This window comes from Python bivittatus, unplaced genomic scaffold (genome assembly GCF_059951505.1).
Source record: "Python bivittatus isolate LINGU-HERP-01145 unplaced genomic scaffold, Pbiv_v1 ctg000030_np1212, whole genome shotgun sequence".
In the NCBI taxonomy this organism is placed as follows: domain Eukaryota; kingdom Metazoa; phylum Chordata; class Lepidosauria; order Squamata; family Pythonidae; genus Python; species Python bivittatus.
This window is the reverse complement of record NW_028277031.1, coordinates 2,797,857-2,818,602: the sequence shown is the minus strand read 5'-3', so window position 1 is coordinate 2,818,602 and position 20,746 is coordinate 2,797,857. Positions and strand designations below refer to the sequence as shown.

Sequence of the window (20,746 nt, the reverse complement as noted above, 5' to 3'; positions counted from 1 at the left end):
CTCCTGTCTGGGCTGTCCCTGGATCCGCAGCACCGGCCGCCAAGAAAATGTAAGGGGCGTTATCTTTACCTCTCCTCTCTCCTGCACAGAAGGTTCTCAGCCGCAGTGTTCAGAGAAGCTGGATCACACGTGCCTTGCCTTAGAGCTGTGGTGGCTGGGGACTATGGGTATGAGGTGGAGGAAAGCAGAAGTGTGCAAACCGTGGAGTGATAAAGACCCAAGAAGTCGTTTTGGGGCCATTGCCAGTGACTGCCAAAGGAGACCTTGGCTACCAAGTCTTGTTCTTCTAGCAGGGCTCATGCACTTGGGGACGTGGTAATTCAAGTCCCGTGCCCTCCATCCACCCCCCACCTCCCTTTTCTGGGTTTTCCAGGCTGGCCAAAGTCCTGCTAAAGGTTGGAGATCATCACCCTTCGGTAAGATCTGCATGTCGGACCACCCCTGTCCTTCGCAAAGATACACAAACCACTAACAGCAGCTTTCCAGTTCAGAGATGCCCTGTGGGTGCAAAGTAGCAGCTCTACCACTGAACTACAGCCAGTCCTATAGACTAAAAGCAACAATCCTCTTCTAGTCCATAAGGACTAGAAACCTGGGTCCTTTAAAATAAACAAGCAAGCAGCTTTTCTCCAAAACTTTTTTTTTTTTTTTTAACTTACAGCTTACATCTACTGCCAGTCAAATAATGTTTCTTCTACCATTTGCACGTGATAGATGCGGAGTCAAAAGCCCCTGCGTGACTCAAAGCCCATTTCTTCCCTTTGAAGATTATTGATGCTGCACAGTGACCCCAGCATATCCTCCTCCCGCCACCACCACCACCATCCATCCAATATTTCAAAGGCTTGCTCCCAAGGTTCCCTGGGCTAACTGGAACATAAGCTCTCCCACCTCACGATTTGCATCATTTATCTTGTGGCATTAGCATTTAACTAACAAATCCTTCTAAATGCTGGGGGGTGGGGTTGCTGGGGGAAGGAAGAGAGCAGGCAGCTGCTGTTGGCTAGATGGAAATGCAAAATTTAATCTGGATGCAAAGGGCTACTTCAGCAGGCCTACCTTGGTGGGTAACAAAGGGCAGGTAGCCGTCAGCTTCCAAAGCAACAGGTCTTTCCCTTCGCCTCAGAGTCCTCCGTGGCAGAGCCAGCCCTACCCCTTGGGGACACGGGACAAAATCATTTAAGGCTGGAGGGCAGTCAAGCACGCGTTTGCACACGGGAGTTTTCCACTGGAGATTATGGGCACCACAGTCCAAATTTGTTGACGGGGAGAGCACAAGCGCCGGCTCAACATCATGTGATCCAAAAATATGGGGTAGCAAAAATGAGGACTTTAAGCTTTGAGAAATGTCTGGAGGACACAGGCTGGTTGTGGGCACTTGTGTCTTCACCCTCAGCAGGCTTCAGAACGCAGTGGATTTCCATTGATCTGGTCTTCCATCCTCAGAAGTTCTTCTTAGAAAGACATCTGTGAGCCTGTGACGCCAGAGGCACCCCTCCTGTGGCTTTGAGGATCTCTGGCTCCACTGATGTTGCAACTCTGTAGTCCCAGGAGATGAGTTTTTTGAACAACTCCCCATATCGTTGTCAACTGTACTGTGTAATTACAGAGCCTACCCATTTTTTTTTTTACATTATTTTCTAAAATGTTTCTAAAACTATCCCCTCTCTCTCCTCCCAGGACAAACCTGGTCCTGTAAACGTTTACACATGCCTAGTAAAATACCCTTTTGGTAGCAAAAACGGTAAATATAGACAGGAGCAGACGGATCTTTTAATCTCTCACCTTCCTATCACAACCCGAAGGAAGGCTTTCAAAGATGGCCTGTAGGGCACAGAGGTCATTCGTAAAAATGTCCAAGAGGCCCATCTTCTGCACAGTCCCCTACATTCATTTGGGCTTAGGTGGCAGGAATAAAATCCACCGAACACCCACCTTGATGTCTGCTCTTCAGCAAAATGCCCTGTTCCCATGACATACCTAACTGGGTCATGAACAGAAAGGGTTACCATGTTGTGCAACACTAACCCAATTGACCAAATTGGGTCAAATAACCTGGGGCGGGGGGGGGGTGTTACTCAGTGCCAAACAGGAATGTTTAGGGGGGGTGAAGCTATGTTTAAGTTAATGGGGGTGAGGCAAGGTGTTCACTCCCCATTCTACATTCTACAGAGGCTCTGTGAAAGGCCCTTTCTAGACACCCCATCTCCAGTTTTCATTCTACCAGACAATTTTAAGGGGAGAAAGAAGGAACCACATGGAAGGGAGTAGGCATGGCCCACCAACCCTTCATTCATTCATCCCAGAAGTGCTACTGCCATTTTTTAAAATTCTCCTCTGGCAAAATAGAATATTATAATATAAACTTTCACCTGAATTCATTAAAATCTGCTTTCCAGAAGTCCAAGACAAAGTTCTTCCTCCCTTACTTTCTTAAATGCCAATATGCCATGATAACTTTTCCCCAAGGTGTCTGACATCCTCAGACCATCAACCAGTTCCTTTCTCTTGGCCAGGATTAGGTCCAGAATAGCAGACTCCCTTGTTTCTTCTTCCACCTTCTAAAAAATGAAAGTGTCAGGATCTGTTGGTGGAGTTTGTCTCCCAGCAGATACTTGAAATCTCCCATTAACCTGTCCTTTGGAGAACTTGGTGAGTTGACCTAGAAAAGTTTGTCACCATCTTCTTAGACAATTATTCATTTCTAGGATCCTGCTCTCCTTTCTCGACCCATGATAATCCACAGGAAGAATGGATGAAAACACTATTTGAGCACCCATCAACTTCACTTTTCTACCTAAGACTTTACAGTCACTTTTAACCCTCTGAAGAGTTTGTCCACTTCTAGCAGTGTTTGCCCCAACATTGATAAGAAAGAATGGTTAGCAATTGGTCCATTTAATGCAGCTTGATCATCTTTCCACCATGTCCTGGTGAGTCTCCCACTCTTGTTTATTACCTCAGAGGAAACCTTCAGTTTTGATGATCCCTGCAGAGTTGAGAATATTTTCTATTATTCTGGAGAGGCCAGGATGATAGAACTATCTCAGGAGGGTTGAATCTCATCTCCTTTGTGAGCTTCCAGTTGGTTGGTCAGCTTCAGTTGCATGGACTTCCTCCTGTTCATTCACTTCTTATTCACTGGCCTCACTTGCTACTTCCGCTGGAGTACTTCTTCCTTGGGGATCTCCTTCTGGCTCCTCTGATCCCAGTTTCTTGTACTCTCTTCTCCTTGTTCTGCTCACCTTCATGGAGAGCGGTAACAGAACTCTCTAAGCCTGGGAACAGGAAGGACCACTGCAGAAGTAGAACAGATGTACATGCCACCCATATCTACCAAGCAGGTAGCCACATCTCCTCATCACATCGAGAGGCAGTTAGAAAGAGGATCAAAGGTATTAAGGTGGCTCTGCCTTGAAGTACTCAACCATAAACGAGAGCTAACATAGCCATTTACAGATTCCATGATTCAATAACCACCTGACCCCTTCTCAATTACAATAAATTGCAATAAGACTCTCTGAGAATCCAACTCCATGGGAAAGCTGAAACTACTTTTATTAAGACTGGTTACAGTAGCAGCATCTTGCAAATCTAATTGTGCTGTACCTCCTCTCCCTTCTTGTGCTCCATTGAATCAGGGGGCATCAGCCCGAGCCACTTCCGGATCTTATCTTGTAGTTCTGGGCTTCAGAAGTGTTTCAGCCCCTTTTTCCACGGCAACAGCTCCTGCGTATCTCTGTCAAGGTCGTCTTCTGTACTCTCTACATTTGCATTAGCCACAGGTGCACCTCACCGACACTTCTCACTAGGCCAGACACAAGCACACCCCGGCAAATCACCCCTGCTGCTCCCTCGGCCTCCCTCATTCCAACGGGATCGATCAGCTTGTTCCGCTCCCCCTCCGCAAAACGCCCTTGCAAAGCTCCCCTTTCTGCTGGTTTCCCTTCTACTCTCTGGTTGCAGGTTCCCGGCTGCCTGTCTTCTTTCCAGGAAAGACCGGGCCAAGGCAGAGGATGGCGACAAAACTGCCCCAGATCAGGGGCTGGCTTCTTTCCACTTGGGAGTGAAGAACTGGGCAAAAAACGGTAGCGATTATTTCTCAAAGAAAGTTCACCCCACTTAAGAACCTGCATGCCTCCTAAGGAAGAAAAAAGTATCTTCTGTCCTTGAACAGTGTCCTCCTCAAAACACCACCCTGGCACTGGCTAGACCGTTATCATGCAATGCCTCAACCAACCCAGAGCTGGATGAACAGAGTAAACCATGGCCAAGAGTGTTGTAAAAACACACAACCTCAGTACGGAGACCACCATTTGCCCACTTTGCGCTACCCAAGACTTTTATTGCTGTGGTCGCAATGGTTCCGTCTCCCTCTCTCTTCACTGAGCCTGGCCTCCATCGCACCCGAGAGCTGGCCCACAGCAGGCATAGAACACCTACCTTCCCCAGGGAAAGCCAGCTCTAAGCAACCGCCTCGTCCTGGAAACAGACAGATTGGCCTCTCTGCAGAAGCGGGAAGGCATCTGTGCTATCGGGGCCTGATTTGATTAGAATTTGAATGGGATCAGAAGGGTTGGAATAAGAGAGATTCCGCATCCTGCCTGGCCAAGAGAAAACCAGTATCTCGGAGAGGTTGCTCACATCCGCTCTCCTGGCCTCGGTCTTCCCCACTCAAGCTGCCGCAAGTCTTCTCCAAATCGGCTTTCATGCTGATGCTGCTGTTTCGGCATCTCTCTTGCTTTTGCTTTTTTGCTTACAACTGGAGAAAGCAGAAACATAGACAGTCATGAAGGTCCCCCAGTGTTTTGGAAGGTTTTGTTTCAAAAAATTAAATGCCAGGGTGGAATTTTGTTCAGTGGGGTCGGTTCTGCTTAGGGCAGGAGATGCTCCAGCAGACTCCCTTAACAGTCAAGAGAGGCGCACGGCATCTTCTGGTTTCTGCTCAACTGAACGTTGGGGCATATTTCATCCAGTCTTCAGCCACTGTTACTTGGTCTGTTTCAGGCTTCACATGTAGTGTGAACTCAGCTCTTTTGTAAGCCATGATTTCTGGCTCCATCTCATGTATCTTCCAGTTAGTTGTGGTTTATTCGATAGAACAAGATTATTCAGTAGAACAACGCATGGGTTAGGACAACATAATCCAGGTCACTGCTCTACAGCCACCATTTGTTTGACCATGCGGTTAAAGAAGGGCAGAGTAGGCAGACTGAGGAATGGGTCCCAGCCCCAGCCCCAGCTCCAACTGGACCAGTTGGATTTCTGGGTTCCCATAATGCTTGAAGCCACCATTTGTTTAAACCATATTTTGAATAGTGGCCTATGATTTAAAGTCCTAAGAACTAGCTTCACAGAATATATGAAAACAAAACAAACTGTATTTACCTCCCCACAACCCCACCCTGTCCCCAGGTTGGCAGTGAGCACCACGCATGCGTGCGCACACAGAGACACAGTCAGCAAAGAATTTTTTTTCCAGCTGGTTCAGAGGGTCACTTCCAGGCTAAATGCAGGCAAAATTAGGATAAAAATTCCCTTGAGTGAACTCAGGCGTCTTCTTGGATGAGTCCATGTAGTTTTCTAGGCAACAATATGGAGATAGTTTACCCTCAGCATCTGGGATGTTTTTGACCACCCAGTCTAGCTCCAGCCTGGGGACTTCCTGGTGGTCTCCCATCCAAGGACTGGCCATTATTATCAGTCTCTCATTAAGGAGCCCCTGAGAAACACCCAAGAAATATCTCAAAAAGGAGGTTCTTTTTTTTTAATTTACAGACTTAACAAAACTGTTTCAACAGACTCGTAGGTGAGAATTTTTATCTAAAATTTATGGAAATATTTATTTATAGACTAGGAAAATTCCTTTTGCATGGTAAATTCTATTGAAAATAAAAACTTGCGCTATATATTTGAAATTTGCTGGTTATAACTCAAAATCTCCAATGGGCTTCTTCCATGCCTACATACGTTCACATCTGAAATAACTCTTTTTTGAAGCTAAGGAAACCGCAGGATAAAACTGGCATTGTTCACCTATTGTGATTTCCATGTATCCAGACTCCACACTCCCTCTGATTTTCATTTCACAATTGTCCATGTGTCCTGCAGCTATCAGTCCAGTGAGTTTTGTGACCTGTTTTGGCTACATTTGTATAATCTTTCCGGAATAGTTTGAAAGTGGTCAGAAAAGCTGGTAAAAAACCCCTGATGATCTCTTCTGCGATGTTGTTCATTAGTTCATCCTTCTGGTTCATAGTGAGTTTTTCTGCACGGAAAAAAATCTGCTGTGTGGTCTTCCTACAGAAAGCAAATGTTCCTGGTAAGCTATAGTGAACTGCTTTACAACTGCTGGTCTTCAGGACCAAATAAAGTGGCATTTCCGGCCAGTGTCTGTTTCCAGAACTGCAGATCAGAGGAACAGAATCATGGCCTCCTAGAGTTGGAAAGGGGCATTTTGGCCATCAAGGGCAACCCCCTACTTAATGCAGGGATCCAAATTAAAGTATCCCTGATATCCAGTGAAGGAAAGCCTATCGCTTGACTGGGTCATTGGTCCTCCTGTTCCAGATGTTAGAAGCTAGTGCCTCATCACATCTCATCACAAATGTGTTCTGGCAGCACATTTTAGCAACCCTGAAGCAGGTGGGATTTTTCAATGAGTGCATCTCAGGATTTTGTGCCTTTTTGGAGAGAATGCCAAAATTCAGGTCATACGCTTAGTCTCAAGCACAGCAAGATAGCTTAGCACTGACAGGATCTTCCATCAGCCTATCTACCCCAACACCTGCACATCTAGAATTAAAAATAGAGTTTCCAAGGCATAGAAGGACTTTAATTCTGGACTCCTACCTCTGTTCAATGGCCAAGCTCTTCCAAACACCATGCAATAAACCTTCATCCAGCCTCTAAAGGCTGACACTACAAATATAGAGAGGCAGACGTGACTTCAATAACCCCTAATAACTGATCCCCACGTCCAGTGATGTCAGTTGCACTGCCTTTTAAATGTCTCAAGAAGCCAAACAAAGTCAGCCCCCTTTCCCAAACAAATCCTCCAATAGTAAATTGTCAAGAAATTGGAACCAATTCTCATTCAATTCTTTCATAAATAGAGAACGCACACATACTTAGTTACAAATGGGATCAAAGAAGAGGTTCAGCTAGTCCAACACCTGCACCCAGCAGCCAAATAAATATACAAAGGTGTAGTCACCCCCTTGTATTGTCACCAGCATCCTGACACACAAAGTTATACCCTTTCTGATCATGGAGATTTCATATTGATGACTCCAACTCGTTTCTGCAAGAGTTAAAGGCTTGGAAGTCATTACCATCTGATAAAAGCAAACCAAACTGATACTCTACCTGGAAGGAAGAGCAGCTCCTTAAGGTCAAATAAAAGTTGTACGATTGTTTCCTCGCTGATGGGTATGGCCACTGCACCACACAAGATTCAAACAGGGCTAGAATGACTCTCTGCTGAAGTCCTCGTATTGCGGCTGTTAACGATCTGAAATCTTGAAACTAATCTATTAATGTACAGGCTGTCCAGCTGCCTCGAAAAAAGGAAAAAAAGGGGGAGATGAGAAATCTCTCCTCCCCCAGGGCTGTGTGCTCCGATTAACAGTTGGCAGTCAAGATAAGCTGAGAGGAAGAGAGAGTGAAAGACAGCAAGGACGCCCTTTGTCTTCTTCTGGGAACAATTTCTCCAAATGTCTCGAGAACAGCTTCTGGAGAAACAAAACCAAGGAATCTGCGAAGCTACATCAGATGCCTCATTAGGAGACTGGAGATGAAGCTGAAGGTGGACTCATGGTGGCATCTGAAGTTCGGGTACCATAGATACCTTTCCTAAGGATGGCAACTTAATTGTATCCCAGCGGATGAGGTGCAGAGGGAGCAGAAAAAGAAAACATTGCCAGATACAGCTCCTTCCTAGAACCAGCAAATGGTTTTAAGACCATCAACTGTCATTCGGGGAGGGGGGAGGGTTGACCAACAGACCCAAGTTCATATTGCAATGTCACCCCTTCCCACTCATGCATTAATCTATGCCTACTAGATCAATGGATTTTCCTGCAGATTTTTGCATTATGTAAACGTAAGCAGTGCTTTCTGTACTGTTACCTAGATCCATGGTATTCAAAATATGCAGTCCAAATCTGATTCTAGTCCCCGCTCAGCCATGGAAAATCTCTAGGGGACTCTGTGTCAGTCCCTCTCTTCACCCTAGGAAGAAAGCAATGGCAAACCATTTCTGAAAATGTTGCCTCAGAAACTTCATGGAAAGCCATGTAGTCACCAGGAGTCAAGTCTGACTTGAAAGAAAAATGATGTTAGATAGAGACAGAGACAGAGAAAACTGAGTAGATGGTTAAGACCCTTCCCTTAGGTCTTTTCACAGTAGCTTGGTCCCTAATAGTTCTATCATGAATGTTTTAATTTGTTCCACTCTGATTTGAAAAAGAAAGGGGAGTAGAAAGTGACCACCTCCCAATGTCCTTCATGATGATTGGAAGGGCTGGAAGGGACCCAGCCATTCTGAAGCATGTACTGCCAGCACAGTGTTGAGACTCCCAAGTGGAAGAAAGGAAGCTGGGATCCTTCTCCTTGTGAGAACTGGCCCAGTGGCCCTTCCATGGGAAAACGAGGGGAGACTCAGTTGGCTCTAAGGATGCCTTGACTGATATTATGTCCTCCCATGAAGGAAACCTTGCAAAACGCAGCCCTGAAATGAAATGTTCCCTCTCTGGAACCTCAGAGCAGAAAGAATGTCCTCAGCGTCTAGGTGAAATCCCTGGTACGAGGGATCCTGTGGCTGAGGTGGGCAACAACTGAAGGGTCACGGCTCACCCTCTGGCGTCCTAGCTGCATGCAGAGCCTGAGAAGACCACTCCATGGCGATAGTGGCATCACTGGAAGGAGCAGGATCAAAAGTTTCCACCCCGCTTTTCCTTCATTTTTAAAGGGTTGAAAAGGTGGGAATGGGAACAGAAAACCTCCATGGGCAAAGTGTTCTTCTCCTATCCTTAAAGCCCCTAGCCCTCCCAGTGGCCCCACATTTGGAAGTGTGAATAGGAGGGACCTGCCCTTTCCTCACCTATCATTCCCACCCTTAAAACCCTCAACGTGAGCTCAAATCAGTTAAAAATGGTTTGGGGGTTAATGGTGGGAACGGGAGTGGAAAGTTTCTAAAATTCACTCATTGATCATTTGGCCACCCCAATTTAGAAGCATAAATCACGGTTGCTGGTTGTTCACCTCTGCCCCAAAGGAAAGAAGTCTGAGCCCAAATATTTAAATATAATAGAGGTTAAGAGGAGTAAGAGAGCAGGGCAAAGCATGCTGGGCATTTTTGCTGGATTGGGATCACGCAGCCTTCCACCTTCCCCATCCAGCCTTGTTTGCACAGCAGCTGGCGGACGTCTTTGCCCTAGAGGACACCATGTGGCCATGAAATAAGTCAGAGATAATGGATTCAAAATACAAGATTATCAGGCTGTTTGACATCAATTGTACCTTTTCCAAACAATTATTGGAGGGGATTGGAGGGTTTTAATGGCAAAGTGACGTCAGATGAAGGTTATTGGATTTTCAGAGATCCAACTGATGGGTCAATGAAGGAGTAAAAGAGGTAACTGTAAGGGAAGCAAATGAAAATGGAAACGAACATTTCAATGAAATCTGCATTGAAATAATACAATGTATCAAGATTTAGAACATTACAGTACAATAAAAGGGGGGAAAAAAGAAATCAGTATTTCAAGTGAAAACCTATGCAATCCCACGTATTCTAAACCTGCGTCCAAGTTCGGCAGGACTCACAAGAGACAAATAAAATGATCACAAAGGTGTTTTGTTTATTTTTCTGAGCAAGTGCGAGTCCTCTCCACCCCCGTGCCCCGCACTGAACACAACCAGCTTTGAACCCAGTCATCTGAAATTTAAAAGGCCTCTGATCAGCTGCCTCCCTCCACAATTGCTGCTTCGTTCTTGCACCTTTATGTGCTGTTATTTCCAATGTTATGAACGCTGCAAAAGGGAACGCGGCACCTTTCATCCGCTTCTGAAGGGAACGGACACCCACTAGGGTTAATTGCTGTTCCTTTCCCTTAGGGAGCAAACTTAATCACCTTTCCGTCTTCCACAGGTTCTACTCAGAGATAAGGGCAGCATCGACAAAGGCGAGAAAACAGACAGCATTTCAGTGGCAAAGGTGATGCTTTCCATCAAATTGTTTGAACTGTAAATTCAGAACCATCTTTTGCTGTGTGATGATTGTTTCAGGAGAGCCGGTTGGTATCCCCCCCACCCCACCCCATGATAACCACCCATTTCGTTTTGCTACTGACTTGTTTCTGCTTGGCAGGGATGTGTGATCTGAAGAGAAACTGGAGCTTTCACTTCATATGACAGGAGCACCTCCTCGTGCACCAAAAGGGCTGCGGCTGTTACAGGCGTGAGCCCACTTTTGCCACTCTGCTGCTTTGTGCAGGAGGGCCATAGGCTATGAAGAGCCTGAACTGCACACTTCCGAAAGGTGGGCTCTTCCCATCCCGTCCAAACGATCCCAGATCCCTGACGAGGATGAGAAATAAGGCTTCCTGGGGAAGACCCATGATTTTCACAGAGGCAAAGAGCCTGTGGGCAGCTCAGCTCCAATGGACTAGAAAATGCCCAAGAGGTTAAGTAGAGGTTACTTCTGTGCTCTGCACAACCTTTTGCTGCAATGTAATGGTGTGTGGGAATGACCCTGGGAGAGAGAGGGAGGGAGGGCCGCAGACTAGGCAACGGTCAGATAAGAGGCAGCTGAGCCCGCAGAAGGCATGTGGGTACAGCAAACATCTCAGAAGGGGCCCTCCCTTGCTTCTTGGGCTGTAAAGGCAAGGAGGGAGAGATATACTTTCAGACTTGCAAGATTCTGTTAATGTTACCTTACGCTAAAGCGGAATTAGTTCATCTGGGCGTGCTTCCTGTCTGGACTACCTTGCAAGGCTGACACGCAGCCAGGAGAGTAAAGCAGACTCAGCCATGCAAACAAGCCCGTTGGTCAATCTCCTTTGCATAGCAAAGTATCTTTAAGAGGCCAGTTTACCTAGGTCAATGTTCTGTCCGCGAAATTTAAATGCCGCCAGTATCTTGCATTCGGCCTATCCTTGAGAGTCACGGAATAGCTTTAAACTATATTTCATTTACATATAACCTGAGCATTCAAAAGGCTTCACGCATGTTTGCTATAAGTATTCCTTACATTTCTGCAAGGTTGGCAGCAGTTACTTACACCCAGTAGCAAACAGAGCGGTGAACCCAACTCACAGGGGAAATGGATATCTGGTATTTGAGAATGGATTGTTTTTAAGCCATCACATAGCGTCAGCTGAAGGGAATTTTGAGGCAGAAGTGGAAGAAATTTGGCACGCAGCAAAGCAAGCAGAAGGAAGTATCTGCAGCCACGCTTTGAAAAGTCAGAAGCGCAGAACACTCCAGACATAATAGAAATTGGCCTAGGAGGTGAAATCAAAGCCCTGGATCCCAGGATTGCAAAAATCCACTGGCAGCACAAAGACTTGTGGCTACTGCTGAACGGGTGGGTAGAGGATGCAGCCCGGAGGGGCTTTGCCCTGCTTCAGCTGATGCATCAGCTGTGGCCCTCACTAAATCAGGTGGTTTCACAGCAGTACCTGGCGCCTTCATCACTTCTCAGCTAGACAACCGCAATGCACTCATCATGGGAGTGCCTTTGAAGATCATGGAGAAATTGTGATTGGTGCACAACGCAGCCGCCTGGTACTGGCAGGTGTTACCCACCTTAAGTACATTCTTTACACCTGTGCTTGGGGCTCCACGTTGGCTACCAGTAGATTTCCAGGTGTGATTCAAAGAGCAGATTTTGACCTTGCAAGCCCTGCGTAGCTTGGCACCTGCAGGACTGCCTTCTCCTGCCCGAATGAGTCCATCCAGCAAGTTGTCTTGGGAGAAGCTTTCACGGAGCAAAGGGAACGGTGGCCAGGAGGAATATTCTCTACCAGGAATTGAGACTTGCTCCACCTCTTCCAATGTTCCAGAAGCTACCGAAGATGGAACTCTTCCAGAGAGCATAGGGTTGAAAAGTTTGTTACCATCATCTTTAAATTATTTCACTTTGAATTAGTTATGTTGATTTAATTAAGGATACTATTTAGATGGCTTTGTTATGATTTATTTTGCATTACCATTATTATAGTTTATCCTTGTATTGCTATTACTTTGAATAATTATTGCTGGTTTTATTTATATTTTACCAGGGACATTTATTTTAATTGTTATGGATGGTTTTAACTGTTTTATAAATTGCTGCGAGTCTGTACTGATTCAGTGGTATATAAGTAGAATAAATACATACTTATTGATTAGAATTGTTTAAAACAGACCGGCCAAAATAATGTTTTATATAGCATCACAAGACATCCTGGATAAAATTTTACTCCCGCAGCCTGTTCAGCCCAGCCTACAAGCCTGGGACTACAAGCCGTCTAACATACTGAGGCTGGCAGACGGCGGAAGATATTTTTCCACAATATAACCCGGGTTATTTCCTGGCTGCAAACTCCATCATAAGCATTAGAAAAGTGCAAAAACAAATGCCTTGAGATAAAATGTTTATTTTTAAATCCAGGGTTTTAAATAAAAAAAACTCTGAAATTTATATTCTAGGCCAAAGGATTAAGAAAACGGGAAAACACAAAACCGGTAGAAATCCCAACAGGCCAGAGACAAAAATACCTGAAAGTTTAACTGATTTTCCACCATGTGTTTTCCACAGCCTGAAAAACCAATCAGCTGAACAAGACCGCTTTAGACTGAACTTTCAGCTTTGGTTCCCGCAGCTGGCACGTAACCCATTCACCTTATTTTCAGACAAGATCGTGTGAGCTGTAAAAGCCTGTACGCTGTTCTTTGGGAGGGAGGGAGGGAGGGCGGCTTCTGTCACTGCACGAGATTCTGGTCCTTGCAGACTCTGGCTCTGAAATCCCACAGCTGCGTCAGTGCTTTCTGGAGAGGTCATCCAGAGTGCCAGGATGCAGGCTGGATCGTGAACTGCGCAAGGGTCCACCTTGTTCCATGCAAGATTGCTCAGGCTCCAGGTCAGTGGACTTCTGCCTAGAGACTTCGTAAGCTGTCTGGATAAATGGCTTCGTCTGCATAGGAGTTTTACCAGAAAAAGGGGGGGGGCTTGGGGAAGAGGAGATATTAATATTCATCAGGGGCCTAACTTAGTCCTGGTTATCATGTCTTGCATTATCTGTTATTTGACACTTCAGTATGATCTCCAATCATGGCCCTTTATAGAAGTTAAAGTCCTTGATTTCAAACCACAAAGGGAAGGATTTAAGGCCTTTCTCTACATCTTTTTTTTTTTTTTAATCCTGTTCATTCCTTGCAGGAGGGCCTGGTCCTCACAGGCAAGGCTGGTGGGGAAATTCAGTAGTGCCCCCCTCCTGGAAGGCTTACGCACACGGCCAGACGAAGTGACCAAAGTGGTTGCTCGGGCATTGCTGTCCCGCCCTTCGTACGATAGCCAGGGCCCTGAGCTAACAACTCCTGTCCGCCATCCTGAGCATTTAGGTCAGACTGAAGAGGAGAAGGCTTTTCACTAGAGGACTGCTCCACTCCGTGATAGAGGATTAATTCTGTTCTATTGCAATCACCGTCAAAAAGCCTGGGGCCCGAGGGCCACTTTTAGATTCTTTTATTTCAATATGTGTCTTCTGTTTGATTGAGGAATCCTTCTTTCGCTAAAAGTAAATAATTGCGAGAGAACAAAGATGAACCAACTTACTGAGCTACTGAAGAACTAGCCAACCTGCTTTGCCCACAGACACCTGAAAGAGGGGAGGGGAGGGGAGGGGAGGGGAGGGGAGGGAAGGGGTTTAGGCCATGACCCTCCTCTTTCTCTTAAAGCAACCCACAGTGGCCACCTAGTTGAGGTCCTGGGCTGGAAATAGGGAGACCCAAGTTGAAAACTATACTTGACCATAGTTTAAGGCACTCATTTTGCCTCTCAACTTCTCCCCGAAAACAGGGCCTGGAATTACAGCCCTCCCCACTCTGGGCTGCTGCTCCCTGTGCTAAAGTGTTGGTGCAGCACCACTGTCACAGTGCTCAGCCCACGGAGCTCCACTGGAAGCACCACCGGTTCAGAGAGCTTTCTTCAGCCTGAGGCTGTCCAGATGAGGACTCTGCAATGGTGGGGGCGAAAGGACTCAGCTGGAAAGTGAGAAGGCTGAGGCTAGAACAGAGTGGCTGAGGTGGCACAATGCGCAGTCCCATCTTAGCCACCTCTAATGTGAGTTGCCACATCACATTAGAGGAGGCTAAGATGGGGCTGCGCATTGTGGTTCAGCTGTTGTGGGAACCCAGAACTTGTCACTGCATCTTGTGGGCGCCAGGTCACCCCATTAAGCCATCAAACTGTTTATTTGTTTGCATGTCATGAGAACACAGCCATTGAATTTGAGAGACCTAAGTGTAGGATGTAGCCAATCTATTCATGAACAGGAGCATCTCAAGTATCCTTGGGATTTTTATCTTTTAAAAATATTTTTCTAACTGTATCCAGCTGACAGAAGAGAGAAGTTACTGTTGTCATCACACCACTCTCAGAGGATTTTTGTAGGGATAAACACAGCACGCTGGGGAATGGGGAGGAATCAACAGGAAAAGTATAGCAAATGGGGGGAGAACAGAGTGTTGCCTGCACTATGGAGCACCCACACTATTCCTATGGACCATGTTATACATTCTAGATAGTTTTTCTGGCATCATATACCAACAGCGCATTATTTTATAAAAAATCCCTTTGAAATTGTAACATAATGTGAATTTCAGTCCTTTCTGGCTCTTTATCTTCTTCCTTAGGTACAAGGAGCTGATCCATTATCTGAAAGCGGTGAAATGCAGAGGTTCCCGATGGTCTGGGGTTTGAAGTTGCTCCCAGTGGTCAGTGAGTAAGGGAGATTACCCTTGAGACAAGCTCTAGGAGTGCAGTGGGAAGATCCTTCGGAGGATCTCCAGCAGACTTACCACACTTCCCAAGCAATAGTTTTGCTTTCCGGCAAAGTCGTCCTTGGTGTTGGGGTGGGGTTAGAGATGTGCCTCACTGGGCAAAACCATGGCAGGGTGGAGCCTGTAGGATAAACGTTTGGAGATGCCAACCCCTCTCCCAGAACCCCTCAGGGGCTTAACCCCCCTCGCCCTGCCTTCCTGCCTTGGTGTCATTGCCACTACCTGTCTTCCGGAGGACCCCGGCATATAAAGCAATATGTGCCCCAGTATCCAGCCTGTTTCTCTCCTCCTTGCCCGAGAATGACTGCAGTTTTTCCAAAAGAACAGAAACCAACAAGCTGGTCAAACCAGATGCCAAAAGCAAGTTGCCTTGCTCTCTCATCATCCCTGCCTCTCCAACGCTATTTCCCCCTTGCCAGTTATCCCAGGGCCAAGGTGAGGATCCCAAAGGGCGGGGGGTGGGGTGGGGTGGGGTGGGGCTATCAGATTTACCCCCTTTCCCAGCTCCCTTGGGAGTCGAGGTCCGGAGCCCTTCCCCGCCCTCTGGGCTCACCCAGCTGTTCTGGTCATACCCTTCTGACACTGTAAGTATATTCAGGGGCAATTTCTTAATAAACCCTTTTCAAGACTTATGGGGCTGTTCCCAGTCTCCTTCTCACGCTTTCTGCTTTCCCAGGACTAAGCAACTGTTTCCCTCTCCCACCGCCTCCTCAAGCCCAGAAGGGAATTCCCCTACACCCGCTCTCCAACTGGCCCATCGATCAGTGTCTGATGTTTAATTTCTTCCTCCTTGCAGGTTGTGTATGGCGGGGGGGGGGGGGGCTCCTTGCTTCTTCCTTCTTCCATAGCGTTGCAGAAGAAAGCTACATTCCAGGTTACAATTTGTATAAATCTCTCTGAGACGAAATGTTCTGGGTAGGATGATTGGATAAAGGATAAAGATTCAGTCTTTCTGGGGCTGGAACAAGGTTGTCAATACCTCCCGCGTATACACAGTTGTTATAAAGTTCAGCTTTCCTTTCTCTAGGTTGTGATTGTTGATCTTCTTTATCATTATTCAACAAACTCTGATCTGGTACTGATGACTGTGTATCTGTGAGCCCAGCAGCTACTGCTAATGACAACAGACTCAGTCCATCCCTCTCATTTTCTAATTGCTGAGCCCGAGGACAAGTGAGATCAGACTGAGGACTGACAGCAGAGAGCTGCCCCAAATCAGGGCTCCTATGGGTAAAATTGGCTTGCAATGGTGAATGGCAAGGTGTGGGTGGACTATCTCCTTGAGAAGCAAGATCAGAGCGGTGGACAATGCTGGGGTCAGCTGGTGGAAGCATTTCTGGAGATTGCTCAGACTGATACTCAGGAGCCAGCAATATTAGGTCATCAGCTACAGGCTTATCTTCCAAATAGTTATGCGAAGATTGTGCTACGTTGACCCGTTGGATGCCCTTCTCTTTTGTATAGTTTTGCTTTGCACTGGCACTTTTTTTTATTTGTTGGGGATTTTGTGCTCTCAGAGGCTGGACTTAGCAGCATTTCCATGGAGGAGCGACTAGAAGGAAGCAAGGTGTTGAGAGTCTCAGTTGCAGCGGTGGCTGACTGCAGCATAGATTTAACTGTTTCAAGCTTGCTTAAGATCAGTTGTTGTTCCTCTGGGAGGAGAGCGGCAAACAGTTGAGTTAAATCTTATTTTCCAAAAAATCATCTAAACCCTGTGTCTTTCCTTTAATTAGATCTGGGGCATTTCTTTCTTTGCGTTTTTCCTGTTCTGACCTTGGCAATAAAGGAGTTCTCCCTTTTACAGACAGTGGACGGTTGTGATTAGAGGCTCTAGAGCAGTGTTGTCCAAACTTGGCCACTTTGAGTGGACTTCAACTCCCAGAATTCCCCATGCTGGCTGGGGAATTCTGGGAGTTGAAGTCCACTCATCTTAAAGTGGCCAAGTTTGGACAACACTGCTCTAGAGCTTGTACCATCCTCCCTCACTGCCTTGGCTCTACTCCCAGAATTTAGCAAAGGCTGGATACAGCTGTTGTAAAAAAACCTGTATCAGCAGAACATGGAACTTCCTTAAACAGTTCTTAAGTTTGAAAAGCACTGATAGAAGAGTAAGCTGCCTAAAATTTAACATTATCCTTTTAAATCCATGCCTGCTGGGAGGCCAGGAGACCTCTGTAAGTTCATTAGAGTATACCCTACATCGAAGAAGTTGAGAAATGGAGTTTAATATTCCCCATCTATTATGCCACCTGCCCTCATTCAAAGGCGTATCAGCAACTTGAAGCAAGGTCCCGTGTCTCTGCAAGATTAGTTTCTCCCCAATATCTTCTTTAACTGGAAATGTTTGTACAGATGGTACTGTCCATGGGTTAGAGGTAAGTTTTGGAATGTGTGAGTTCCTATTTGTTTCCTTAACTGATTTGGGGATATGCTTTTCTATTAAAGTCTTTAATTCATCTATTTTTTTGTGAGCACCCAGAAGCTGATCAAATATAGCAATGACTGTTTGGGCTGTTAAGAGGCAATTATTAGCAACCAGATCCAGGCCTCCACCTAAATTCTTCCTGATATAAACACCATCCTCCCCTCTATCTCCAAGTAGAGCCTCATTTTCAGAGTGAGGGCAATCATCCACTTCCCGGTCCAAAGAGGAGTAAGAGTTGTTAACAGAGGTTCCAAGGGGAGAAGGAGAAGGAAAAGGAGACTTACACATTGTGTCCTTCAGCTGGAGCAGCTCCTTCATCTTTGGTTGCCTAAAAGTCATTGCAGCCTTGTCTTGTTTGGGGTTTCCTCTCAGCTGGATCTCCAGTTTGTGCCTCCTTTCAATCTTTCTTTTCAAATTCTTTTTTTGTCCCCGCTTTATAATTTTGCATCCTTGATTACTGTTTGAAGTTAGGATAGCAAACTAATTACTAAAACTACTTGAATAAAACTAAATAAAAGCACTAAAATGAGTAAAGGTTCAAGAGCTCTTTACAGAGCTGTCACTCTATTGCCATCTTGGATCCACCTTCCTTGTAGTTTATGTGTTAAATGATCATAAAATGTTACTATCAACCACATGATAGAATAGGACTTCTTATACATTCAACACTCTGAAAATGCATTGTCTTTCCAGAAGACAATCTTCAATCTTATTTCAACCCATGTACTTTTTAAAATTCACAACATTTTTAGTTTTGTTTAGCAACTAGTCTGAAATAACAGACTGCTTTTTCCTTTTCATAATCAGAGATAAGCCCTATTGAATCTAATGGCACTTACCATCTTGCATATGCGTAGTGCCATGACTGAAATGACATTGAACCAAGAGCTTTTGTGTGTATCATTACGTTTATTTCAATTTACAGCTGGCAAGTTAAGTTAAGTTGAGGACTAATGATGTTCTGGAGAATTTGAAAACTTACTGTTTTGCAGGCTTTGGGATGGTGAAACAAAAGTACTGCTCTAATGGGATGTTTGGAATCTTTATTCCAACACTCAATATACTTCATTTTACTTTTAGATTGCTCAGCAAATTATAAATGATGGAGAACATATTTGAATCTGAATGTTTCAAGCCCAAACTTTATACTTTAATCAAAACAACAAATTCCATATCTTGCATATTTTCTTTTCATAATCTATTTCTTCAGAGGTAAGCCCTGTTGATGCGGTGTCTATCGGCATCAATCCCTGCACCATGCATTTAGGATAAAAATTACAGAAACTCCATTTGTGTGTGTGTGTGTGTGTATCCAGAAAGGAAAAGGTAAGAAAGGGCTGATTTGCGTGACATGCAAAGTCACTGCATAGTTAGACCTGCTGTAATGTGTGAACATGGACCTTAGGTTAACCTGTAGTTACCGAGGAATGCTTAAAGGACAGTTAAATGGACTGTTTATCTCAGCTTCTCAGCTACGGCTCCCAGTGTCATTTGAATGCAGACTTCAAATGACCCCCAGAGGGTGGGGGCAGCAGGGTTTTAAGCTACTGAGGTTATCTCCCTCCACCAGCCTCTGAGTATAGAGAACAGAGGAAGAAGCAACTGCGAAATTGCACTCCAACAGTTCCCAGATGTTTTCTCACACACACACACACACACACACACACAAACAGTGCAGAAGCTGCAATGGGAACAAGGAGATACCCCTTTGACCCATGGATTTTTGATTTTTAAAATCTTCAGTGTTAAAAAAAGTCACTGTCAGCGGACAAGCTGTTACTGAGATATTTTACAAAATGAAGGGCTATTGTCAAACTGTGGCAACCTGTAATTTACTATGTGGCCTTGAGAGCATCCAGTGGGTAAATCCCTTAACCATGATTATAGCTAAGCCAGGTTTAGCTTGTTGTGGGAACATTCTCCAGTGATTGCATCTATATGGGTTGGCTTGGGGAGTTGGGGGTGGGCGGCAGAGTTTTGTGCTGGCTTACCTCCTTCCTTCAAGGCCGGTCCCAATCAGTGTTGACTGGGGGCAAGAGGTCCAGCTCACAGCCCCTCCTTTGTGGGGTGCTGCAGGCTCCAGTACTCTCTTCGCTCCTTTATAACATCTACATGAAACCACTGGGTGAGATCATCCACCACCATGGGATGAGGTATCATCCGTATGCAGATGACACGTTATACATCTCCATCCCAGGTGAGGTGAGTGATGCCGTGACCGCCTTTTCGTGGTGCCTGGAGGCTGTGGGGGTCTGGATGGGGAACAACAGGCTTCAGCTGAACCCTGGTAAGACGGAGTGGCTGTGGGTTGGGGGCTCCTCTGTATCCGGGAGTTTACCATCTTTGGTTCTGGGTGGGGTGGCACTGCCCCAGACAGACCTGGTGTGGACTCTGGGGGTCCTCCTGGACTCTCGACTCCTGCTCAAGGGCCTTTGCTCAATTTCTGTTACGCCCTTTCCTGGATTGGCAGGCTGTAGTCATCTCCTGTACAGACTACTGCAATGCACTCTACATGGGGCTACCCTTGAAGAGTACCCAAAAGCCGGTGCAAAATGCGGCTGCGCGGGCAATTTTGGGTGCCCCAAGAATGGCACATGTAACACCTTTGCTGCGGAAGCTGCATTGGGTGCCAGTTTGCTTCCGGGTCCAATTCAAGGTGTTGGTTATCACCTTTAAAGCCCTACGTGGAACGGGACCAAGTTACCTGAGGGACCGTCTCACGCCCATTACATCAACCTGTCCCACCCGGTCAGGCAGAGGAGGCATGTTGCGGATCCCATCTGCCAAAGAATGTCTGTGCCGTTGCCCCTGCCCTACGGGACGCTCTTCCCCCAGAGGTGAGGCGGGCCCCTACTCTCCCGGCCTTCCGGAAAGAACCGAAGACCTGGCTCTGCCAACTCCTGTGGGGCGAGGGGGGATGTAACCAACCCTGGGGGTGGCTGGCTCCTTGAAGACGCTCCCCGAATCCAAGATACTTATTATTCATATAGGAAGTCTTTTTGTAATGTATTTTAATTCATATTTATTCTGATTTAACTAACATTTCTTCTTTTTACTGCAAACCACCCAAAGTCGCTCTGCAGCGAGGCGGGCAGTGACAAATTTGAAATATAAATAAATATATCCAGAGAAACGGTTCGCATCAGCCACTGATTCAGTGGGGACGCGCTAGCTTTTATTCAGACTTAACCAACGGATGCTTCACTGGTTTTTGCAGCCTTTAAAAACTAAACAGGATGCAAAATACTCAGGAAAATCACACAGCTCTGCAAG

General features: G+C 46.0%; 1 protein-coding gene across 2 annotated transcripts in view; it reads right to left on the bottom strand.

Annotated features, from left to right (window-relative positions):
- GNG13 (G protein subunit gamma 13) overlaps positions 1–20,746 on the bottom strand; it is a 30,179-nt gene that overhangs the window by 3,874 nt on the left and 5,559 nt on the right. Inside the window, exon 1 of one of the 2 annotated variants that reach the window (XM_088152636.1) lies at positions 7,369–10,260. The exons of the other annotated variant lie outside the window; for it this stretch is intronic. The gene's annotated coding sequence lies outside the window, so the exon portion shown is untranslated. Of the gene's footprint in view, positions 1–7,368; positions 10,261–20,746 lie in introns of those variants that run through there. 2 annotated transcript variants of the gene reach the window in all.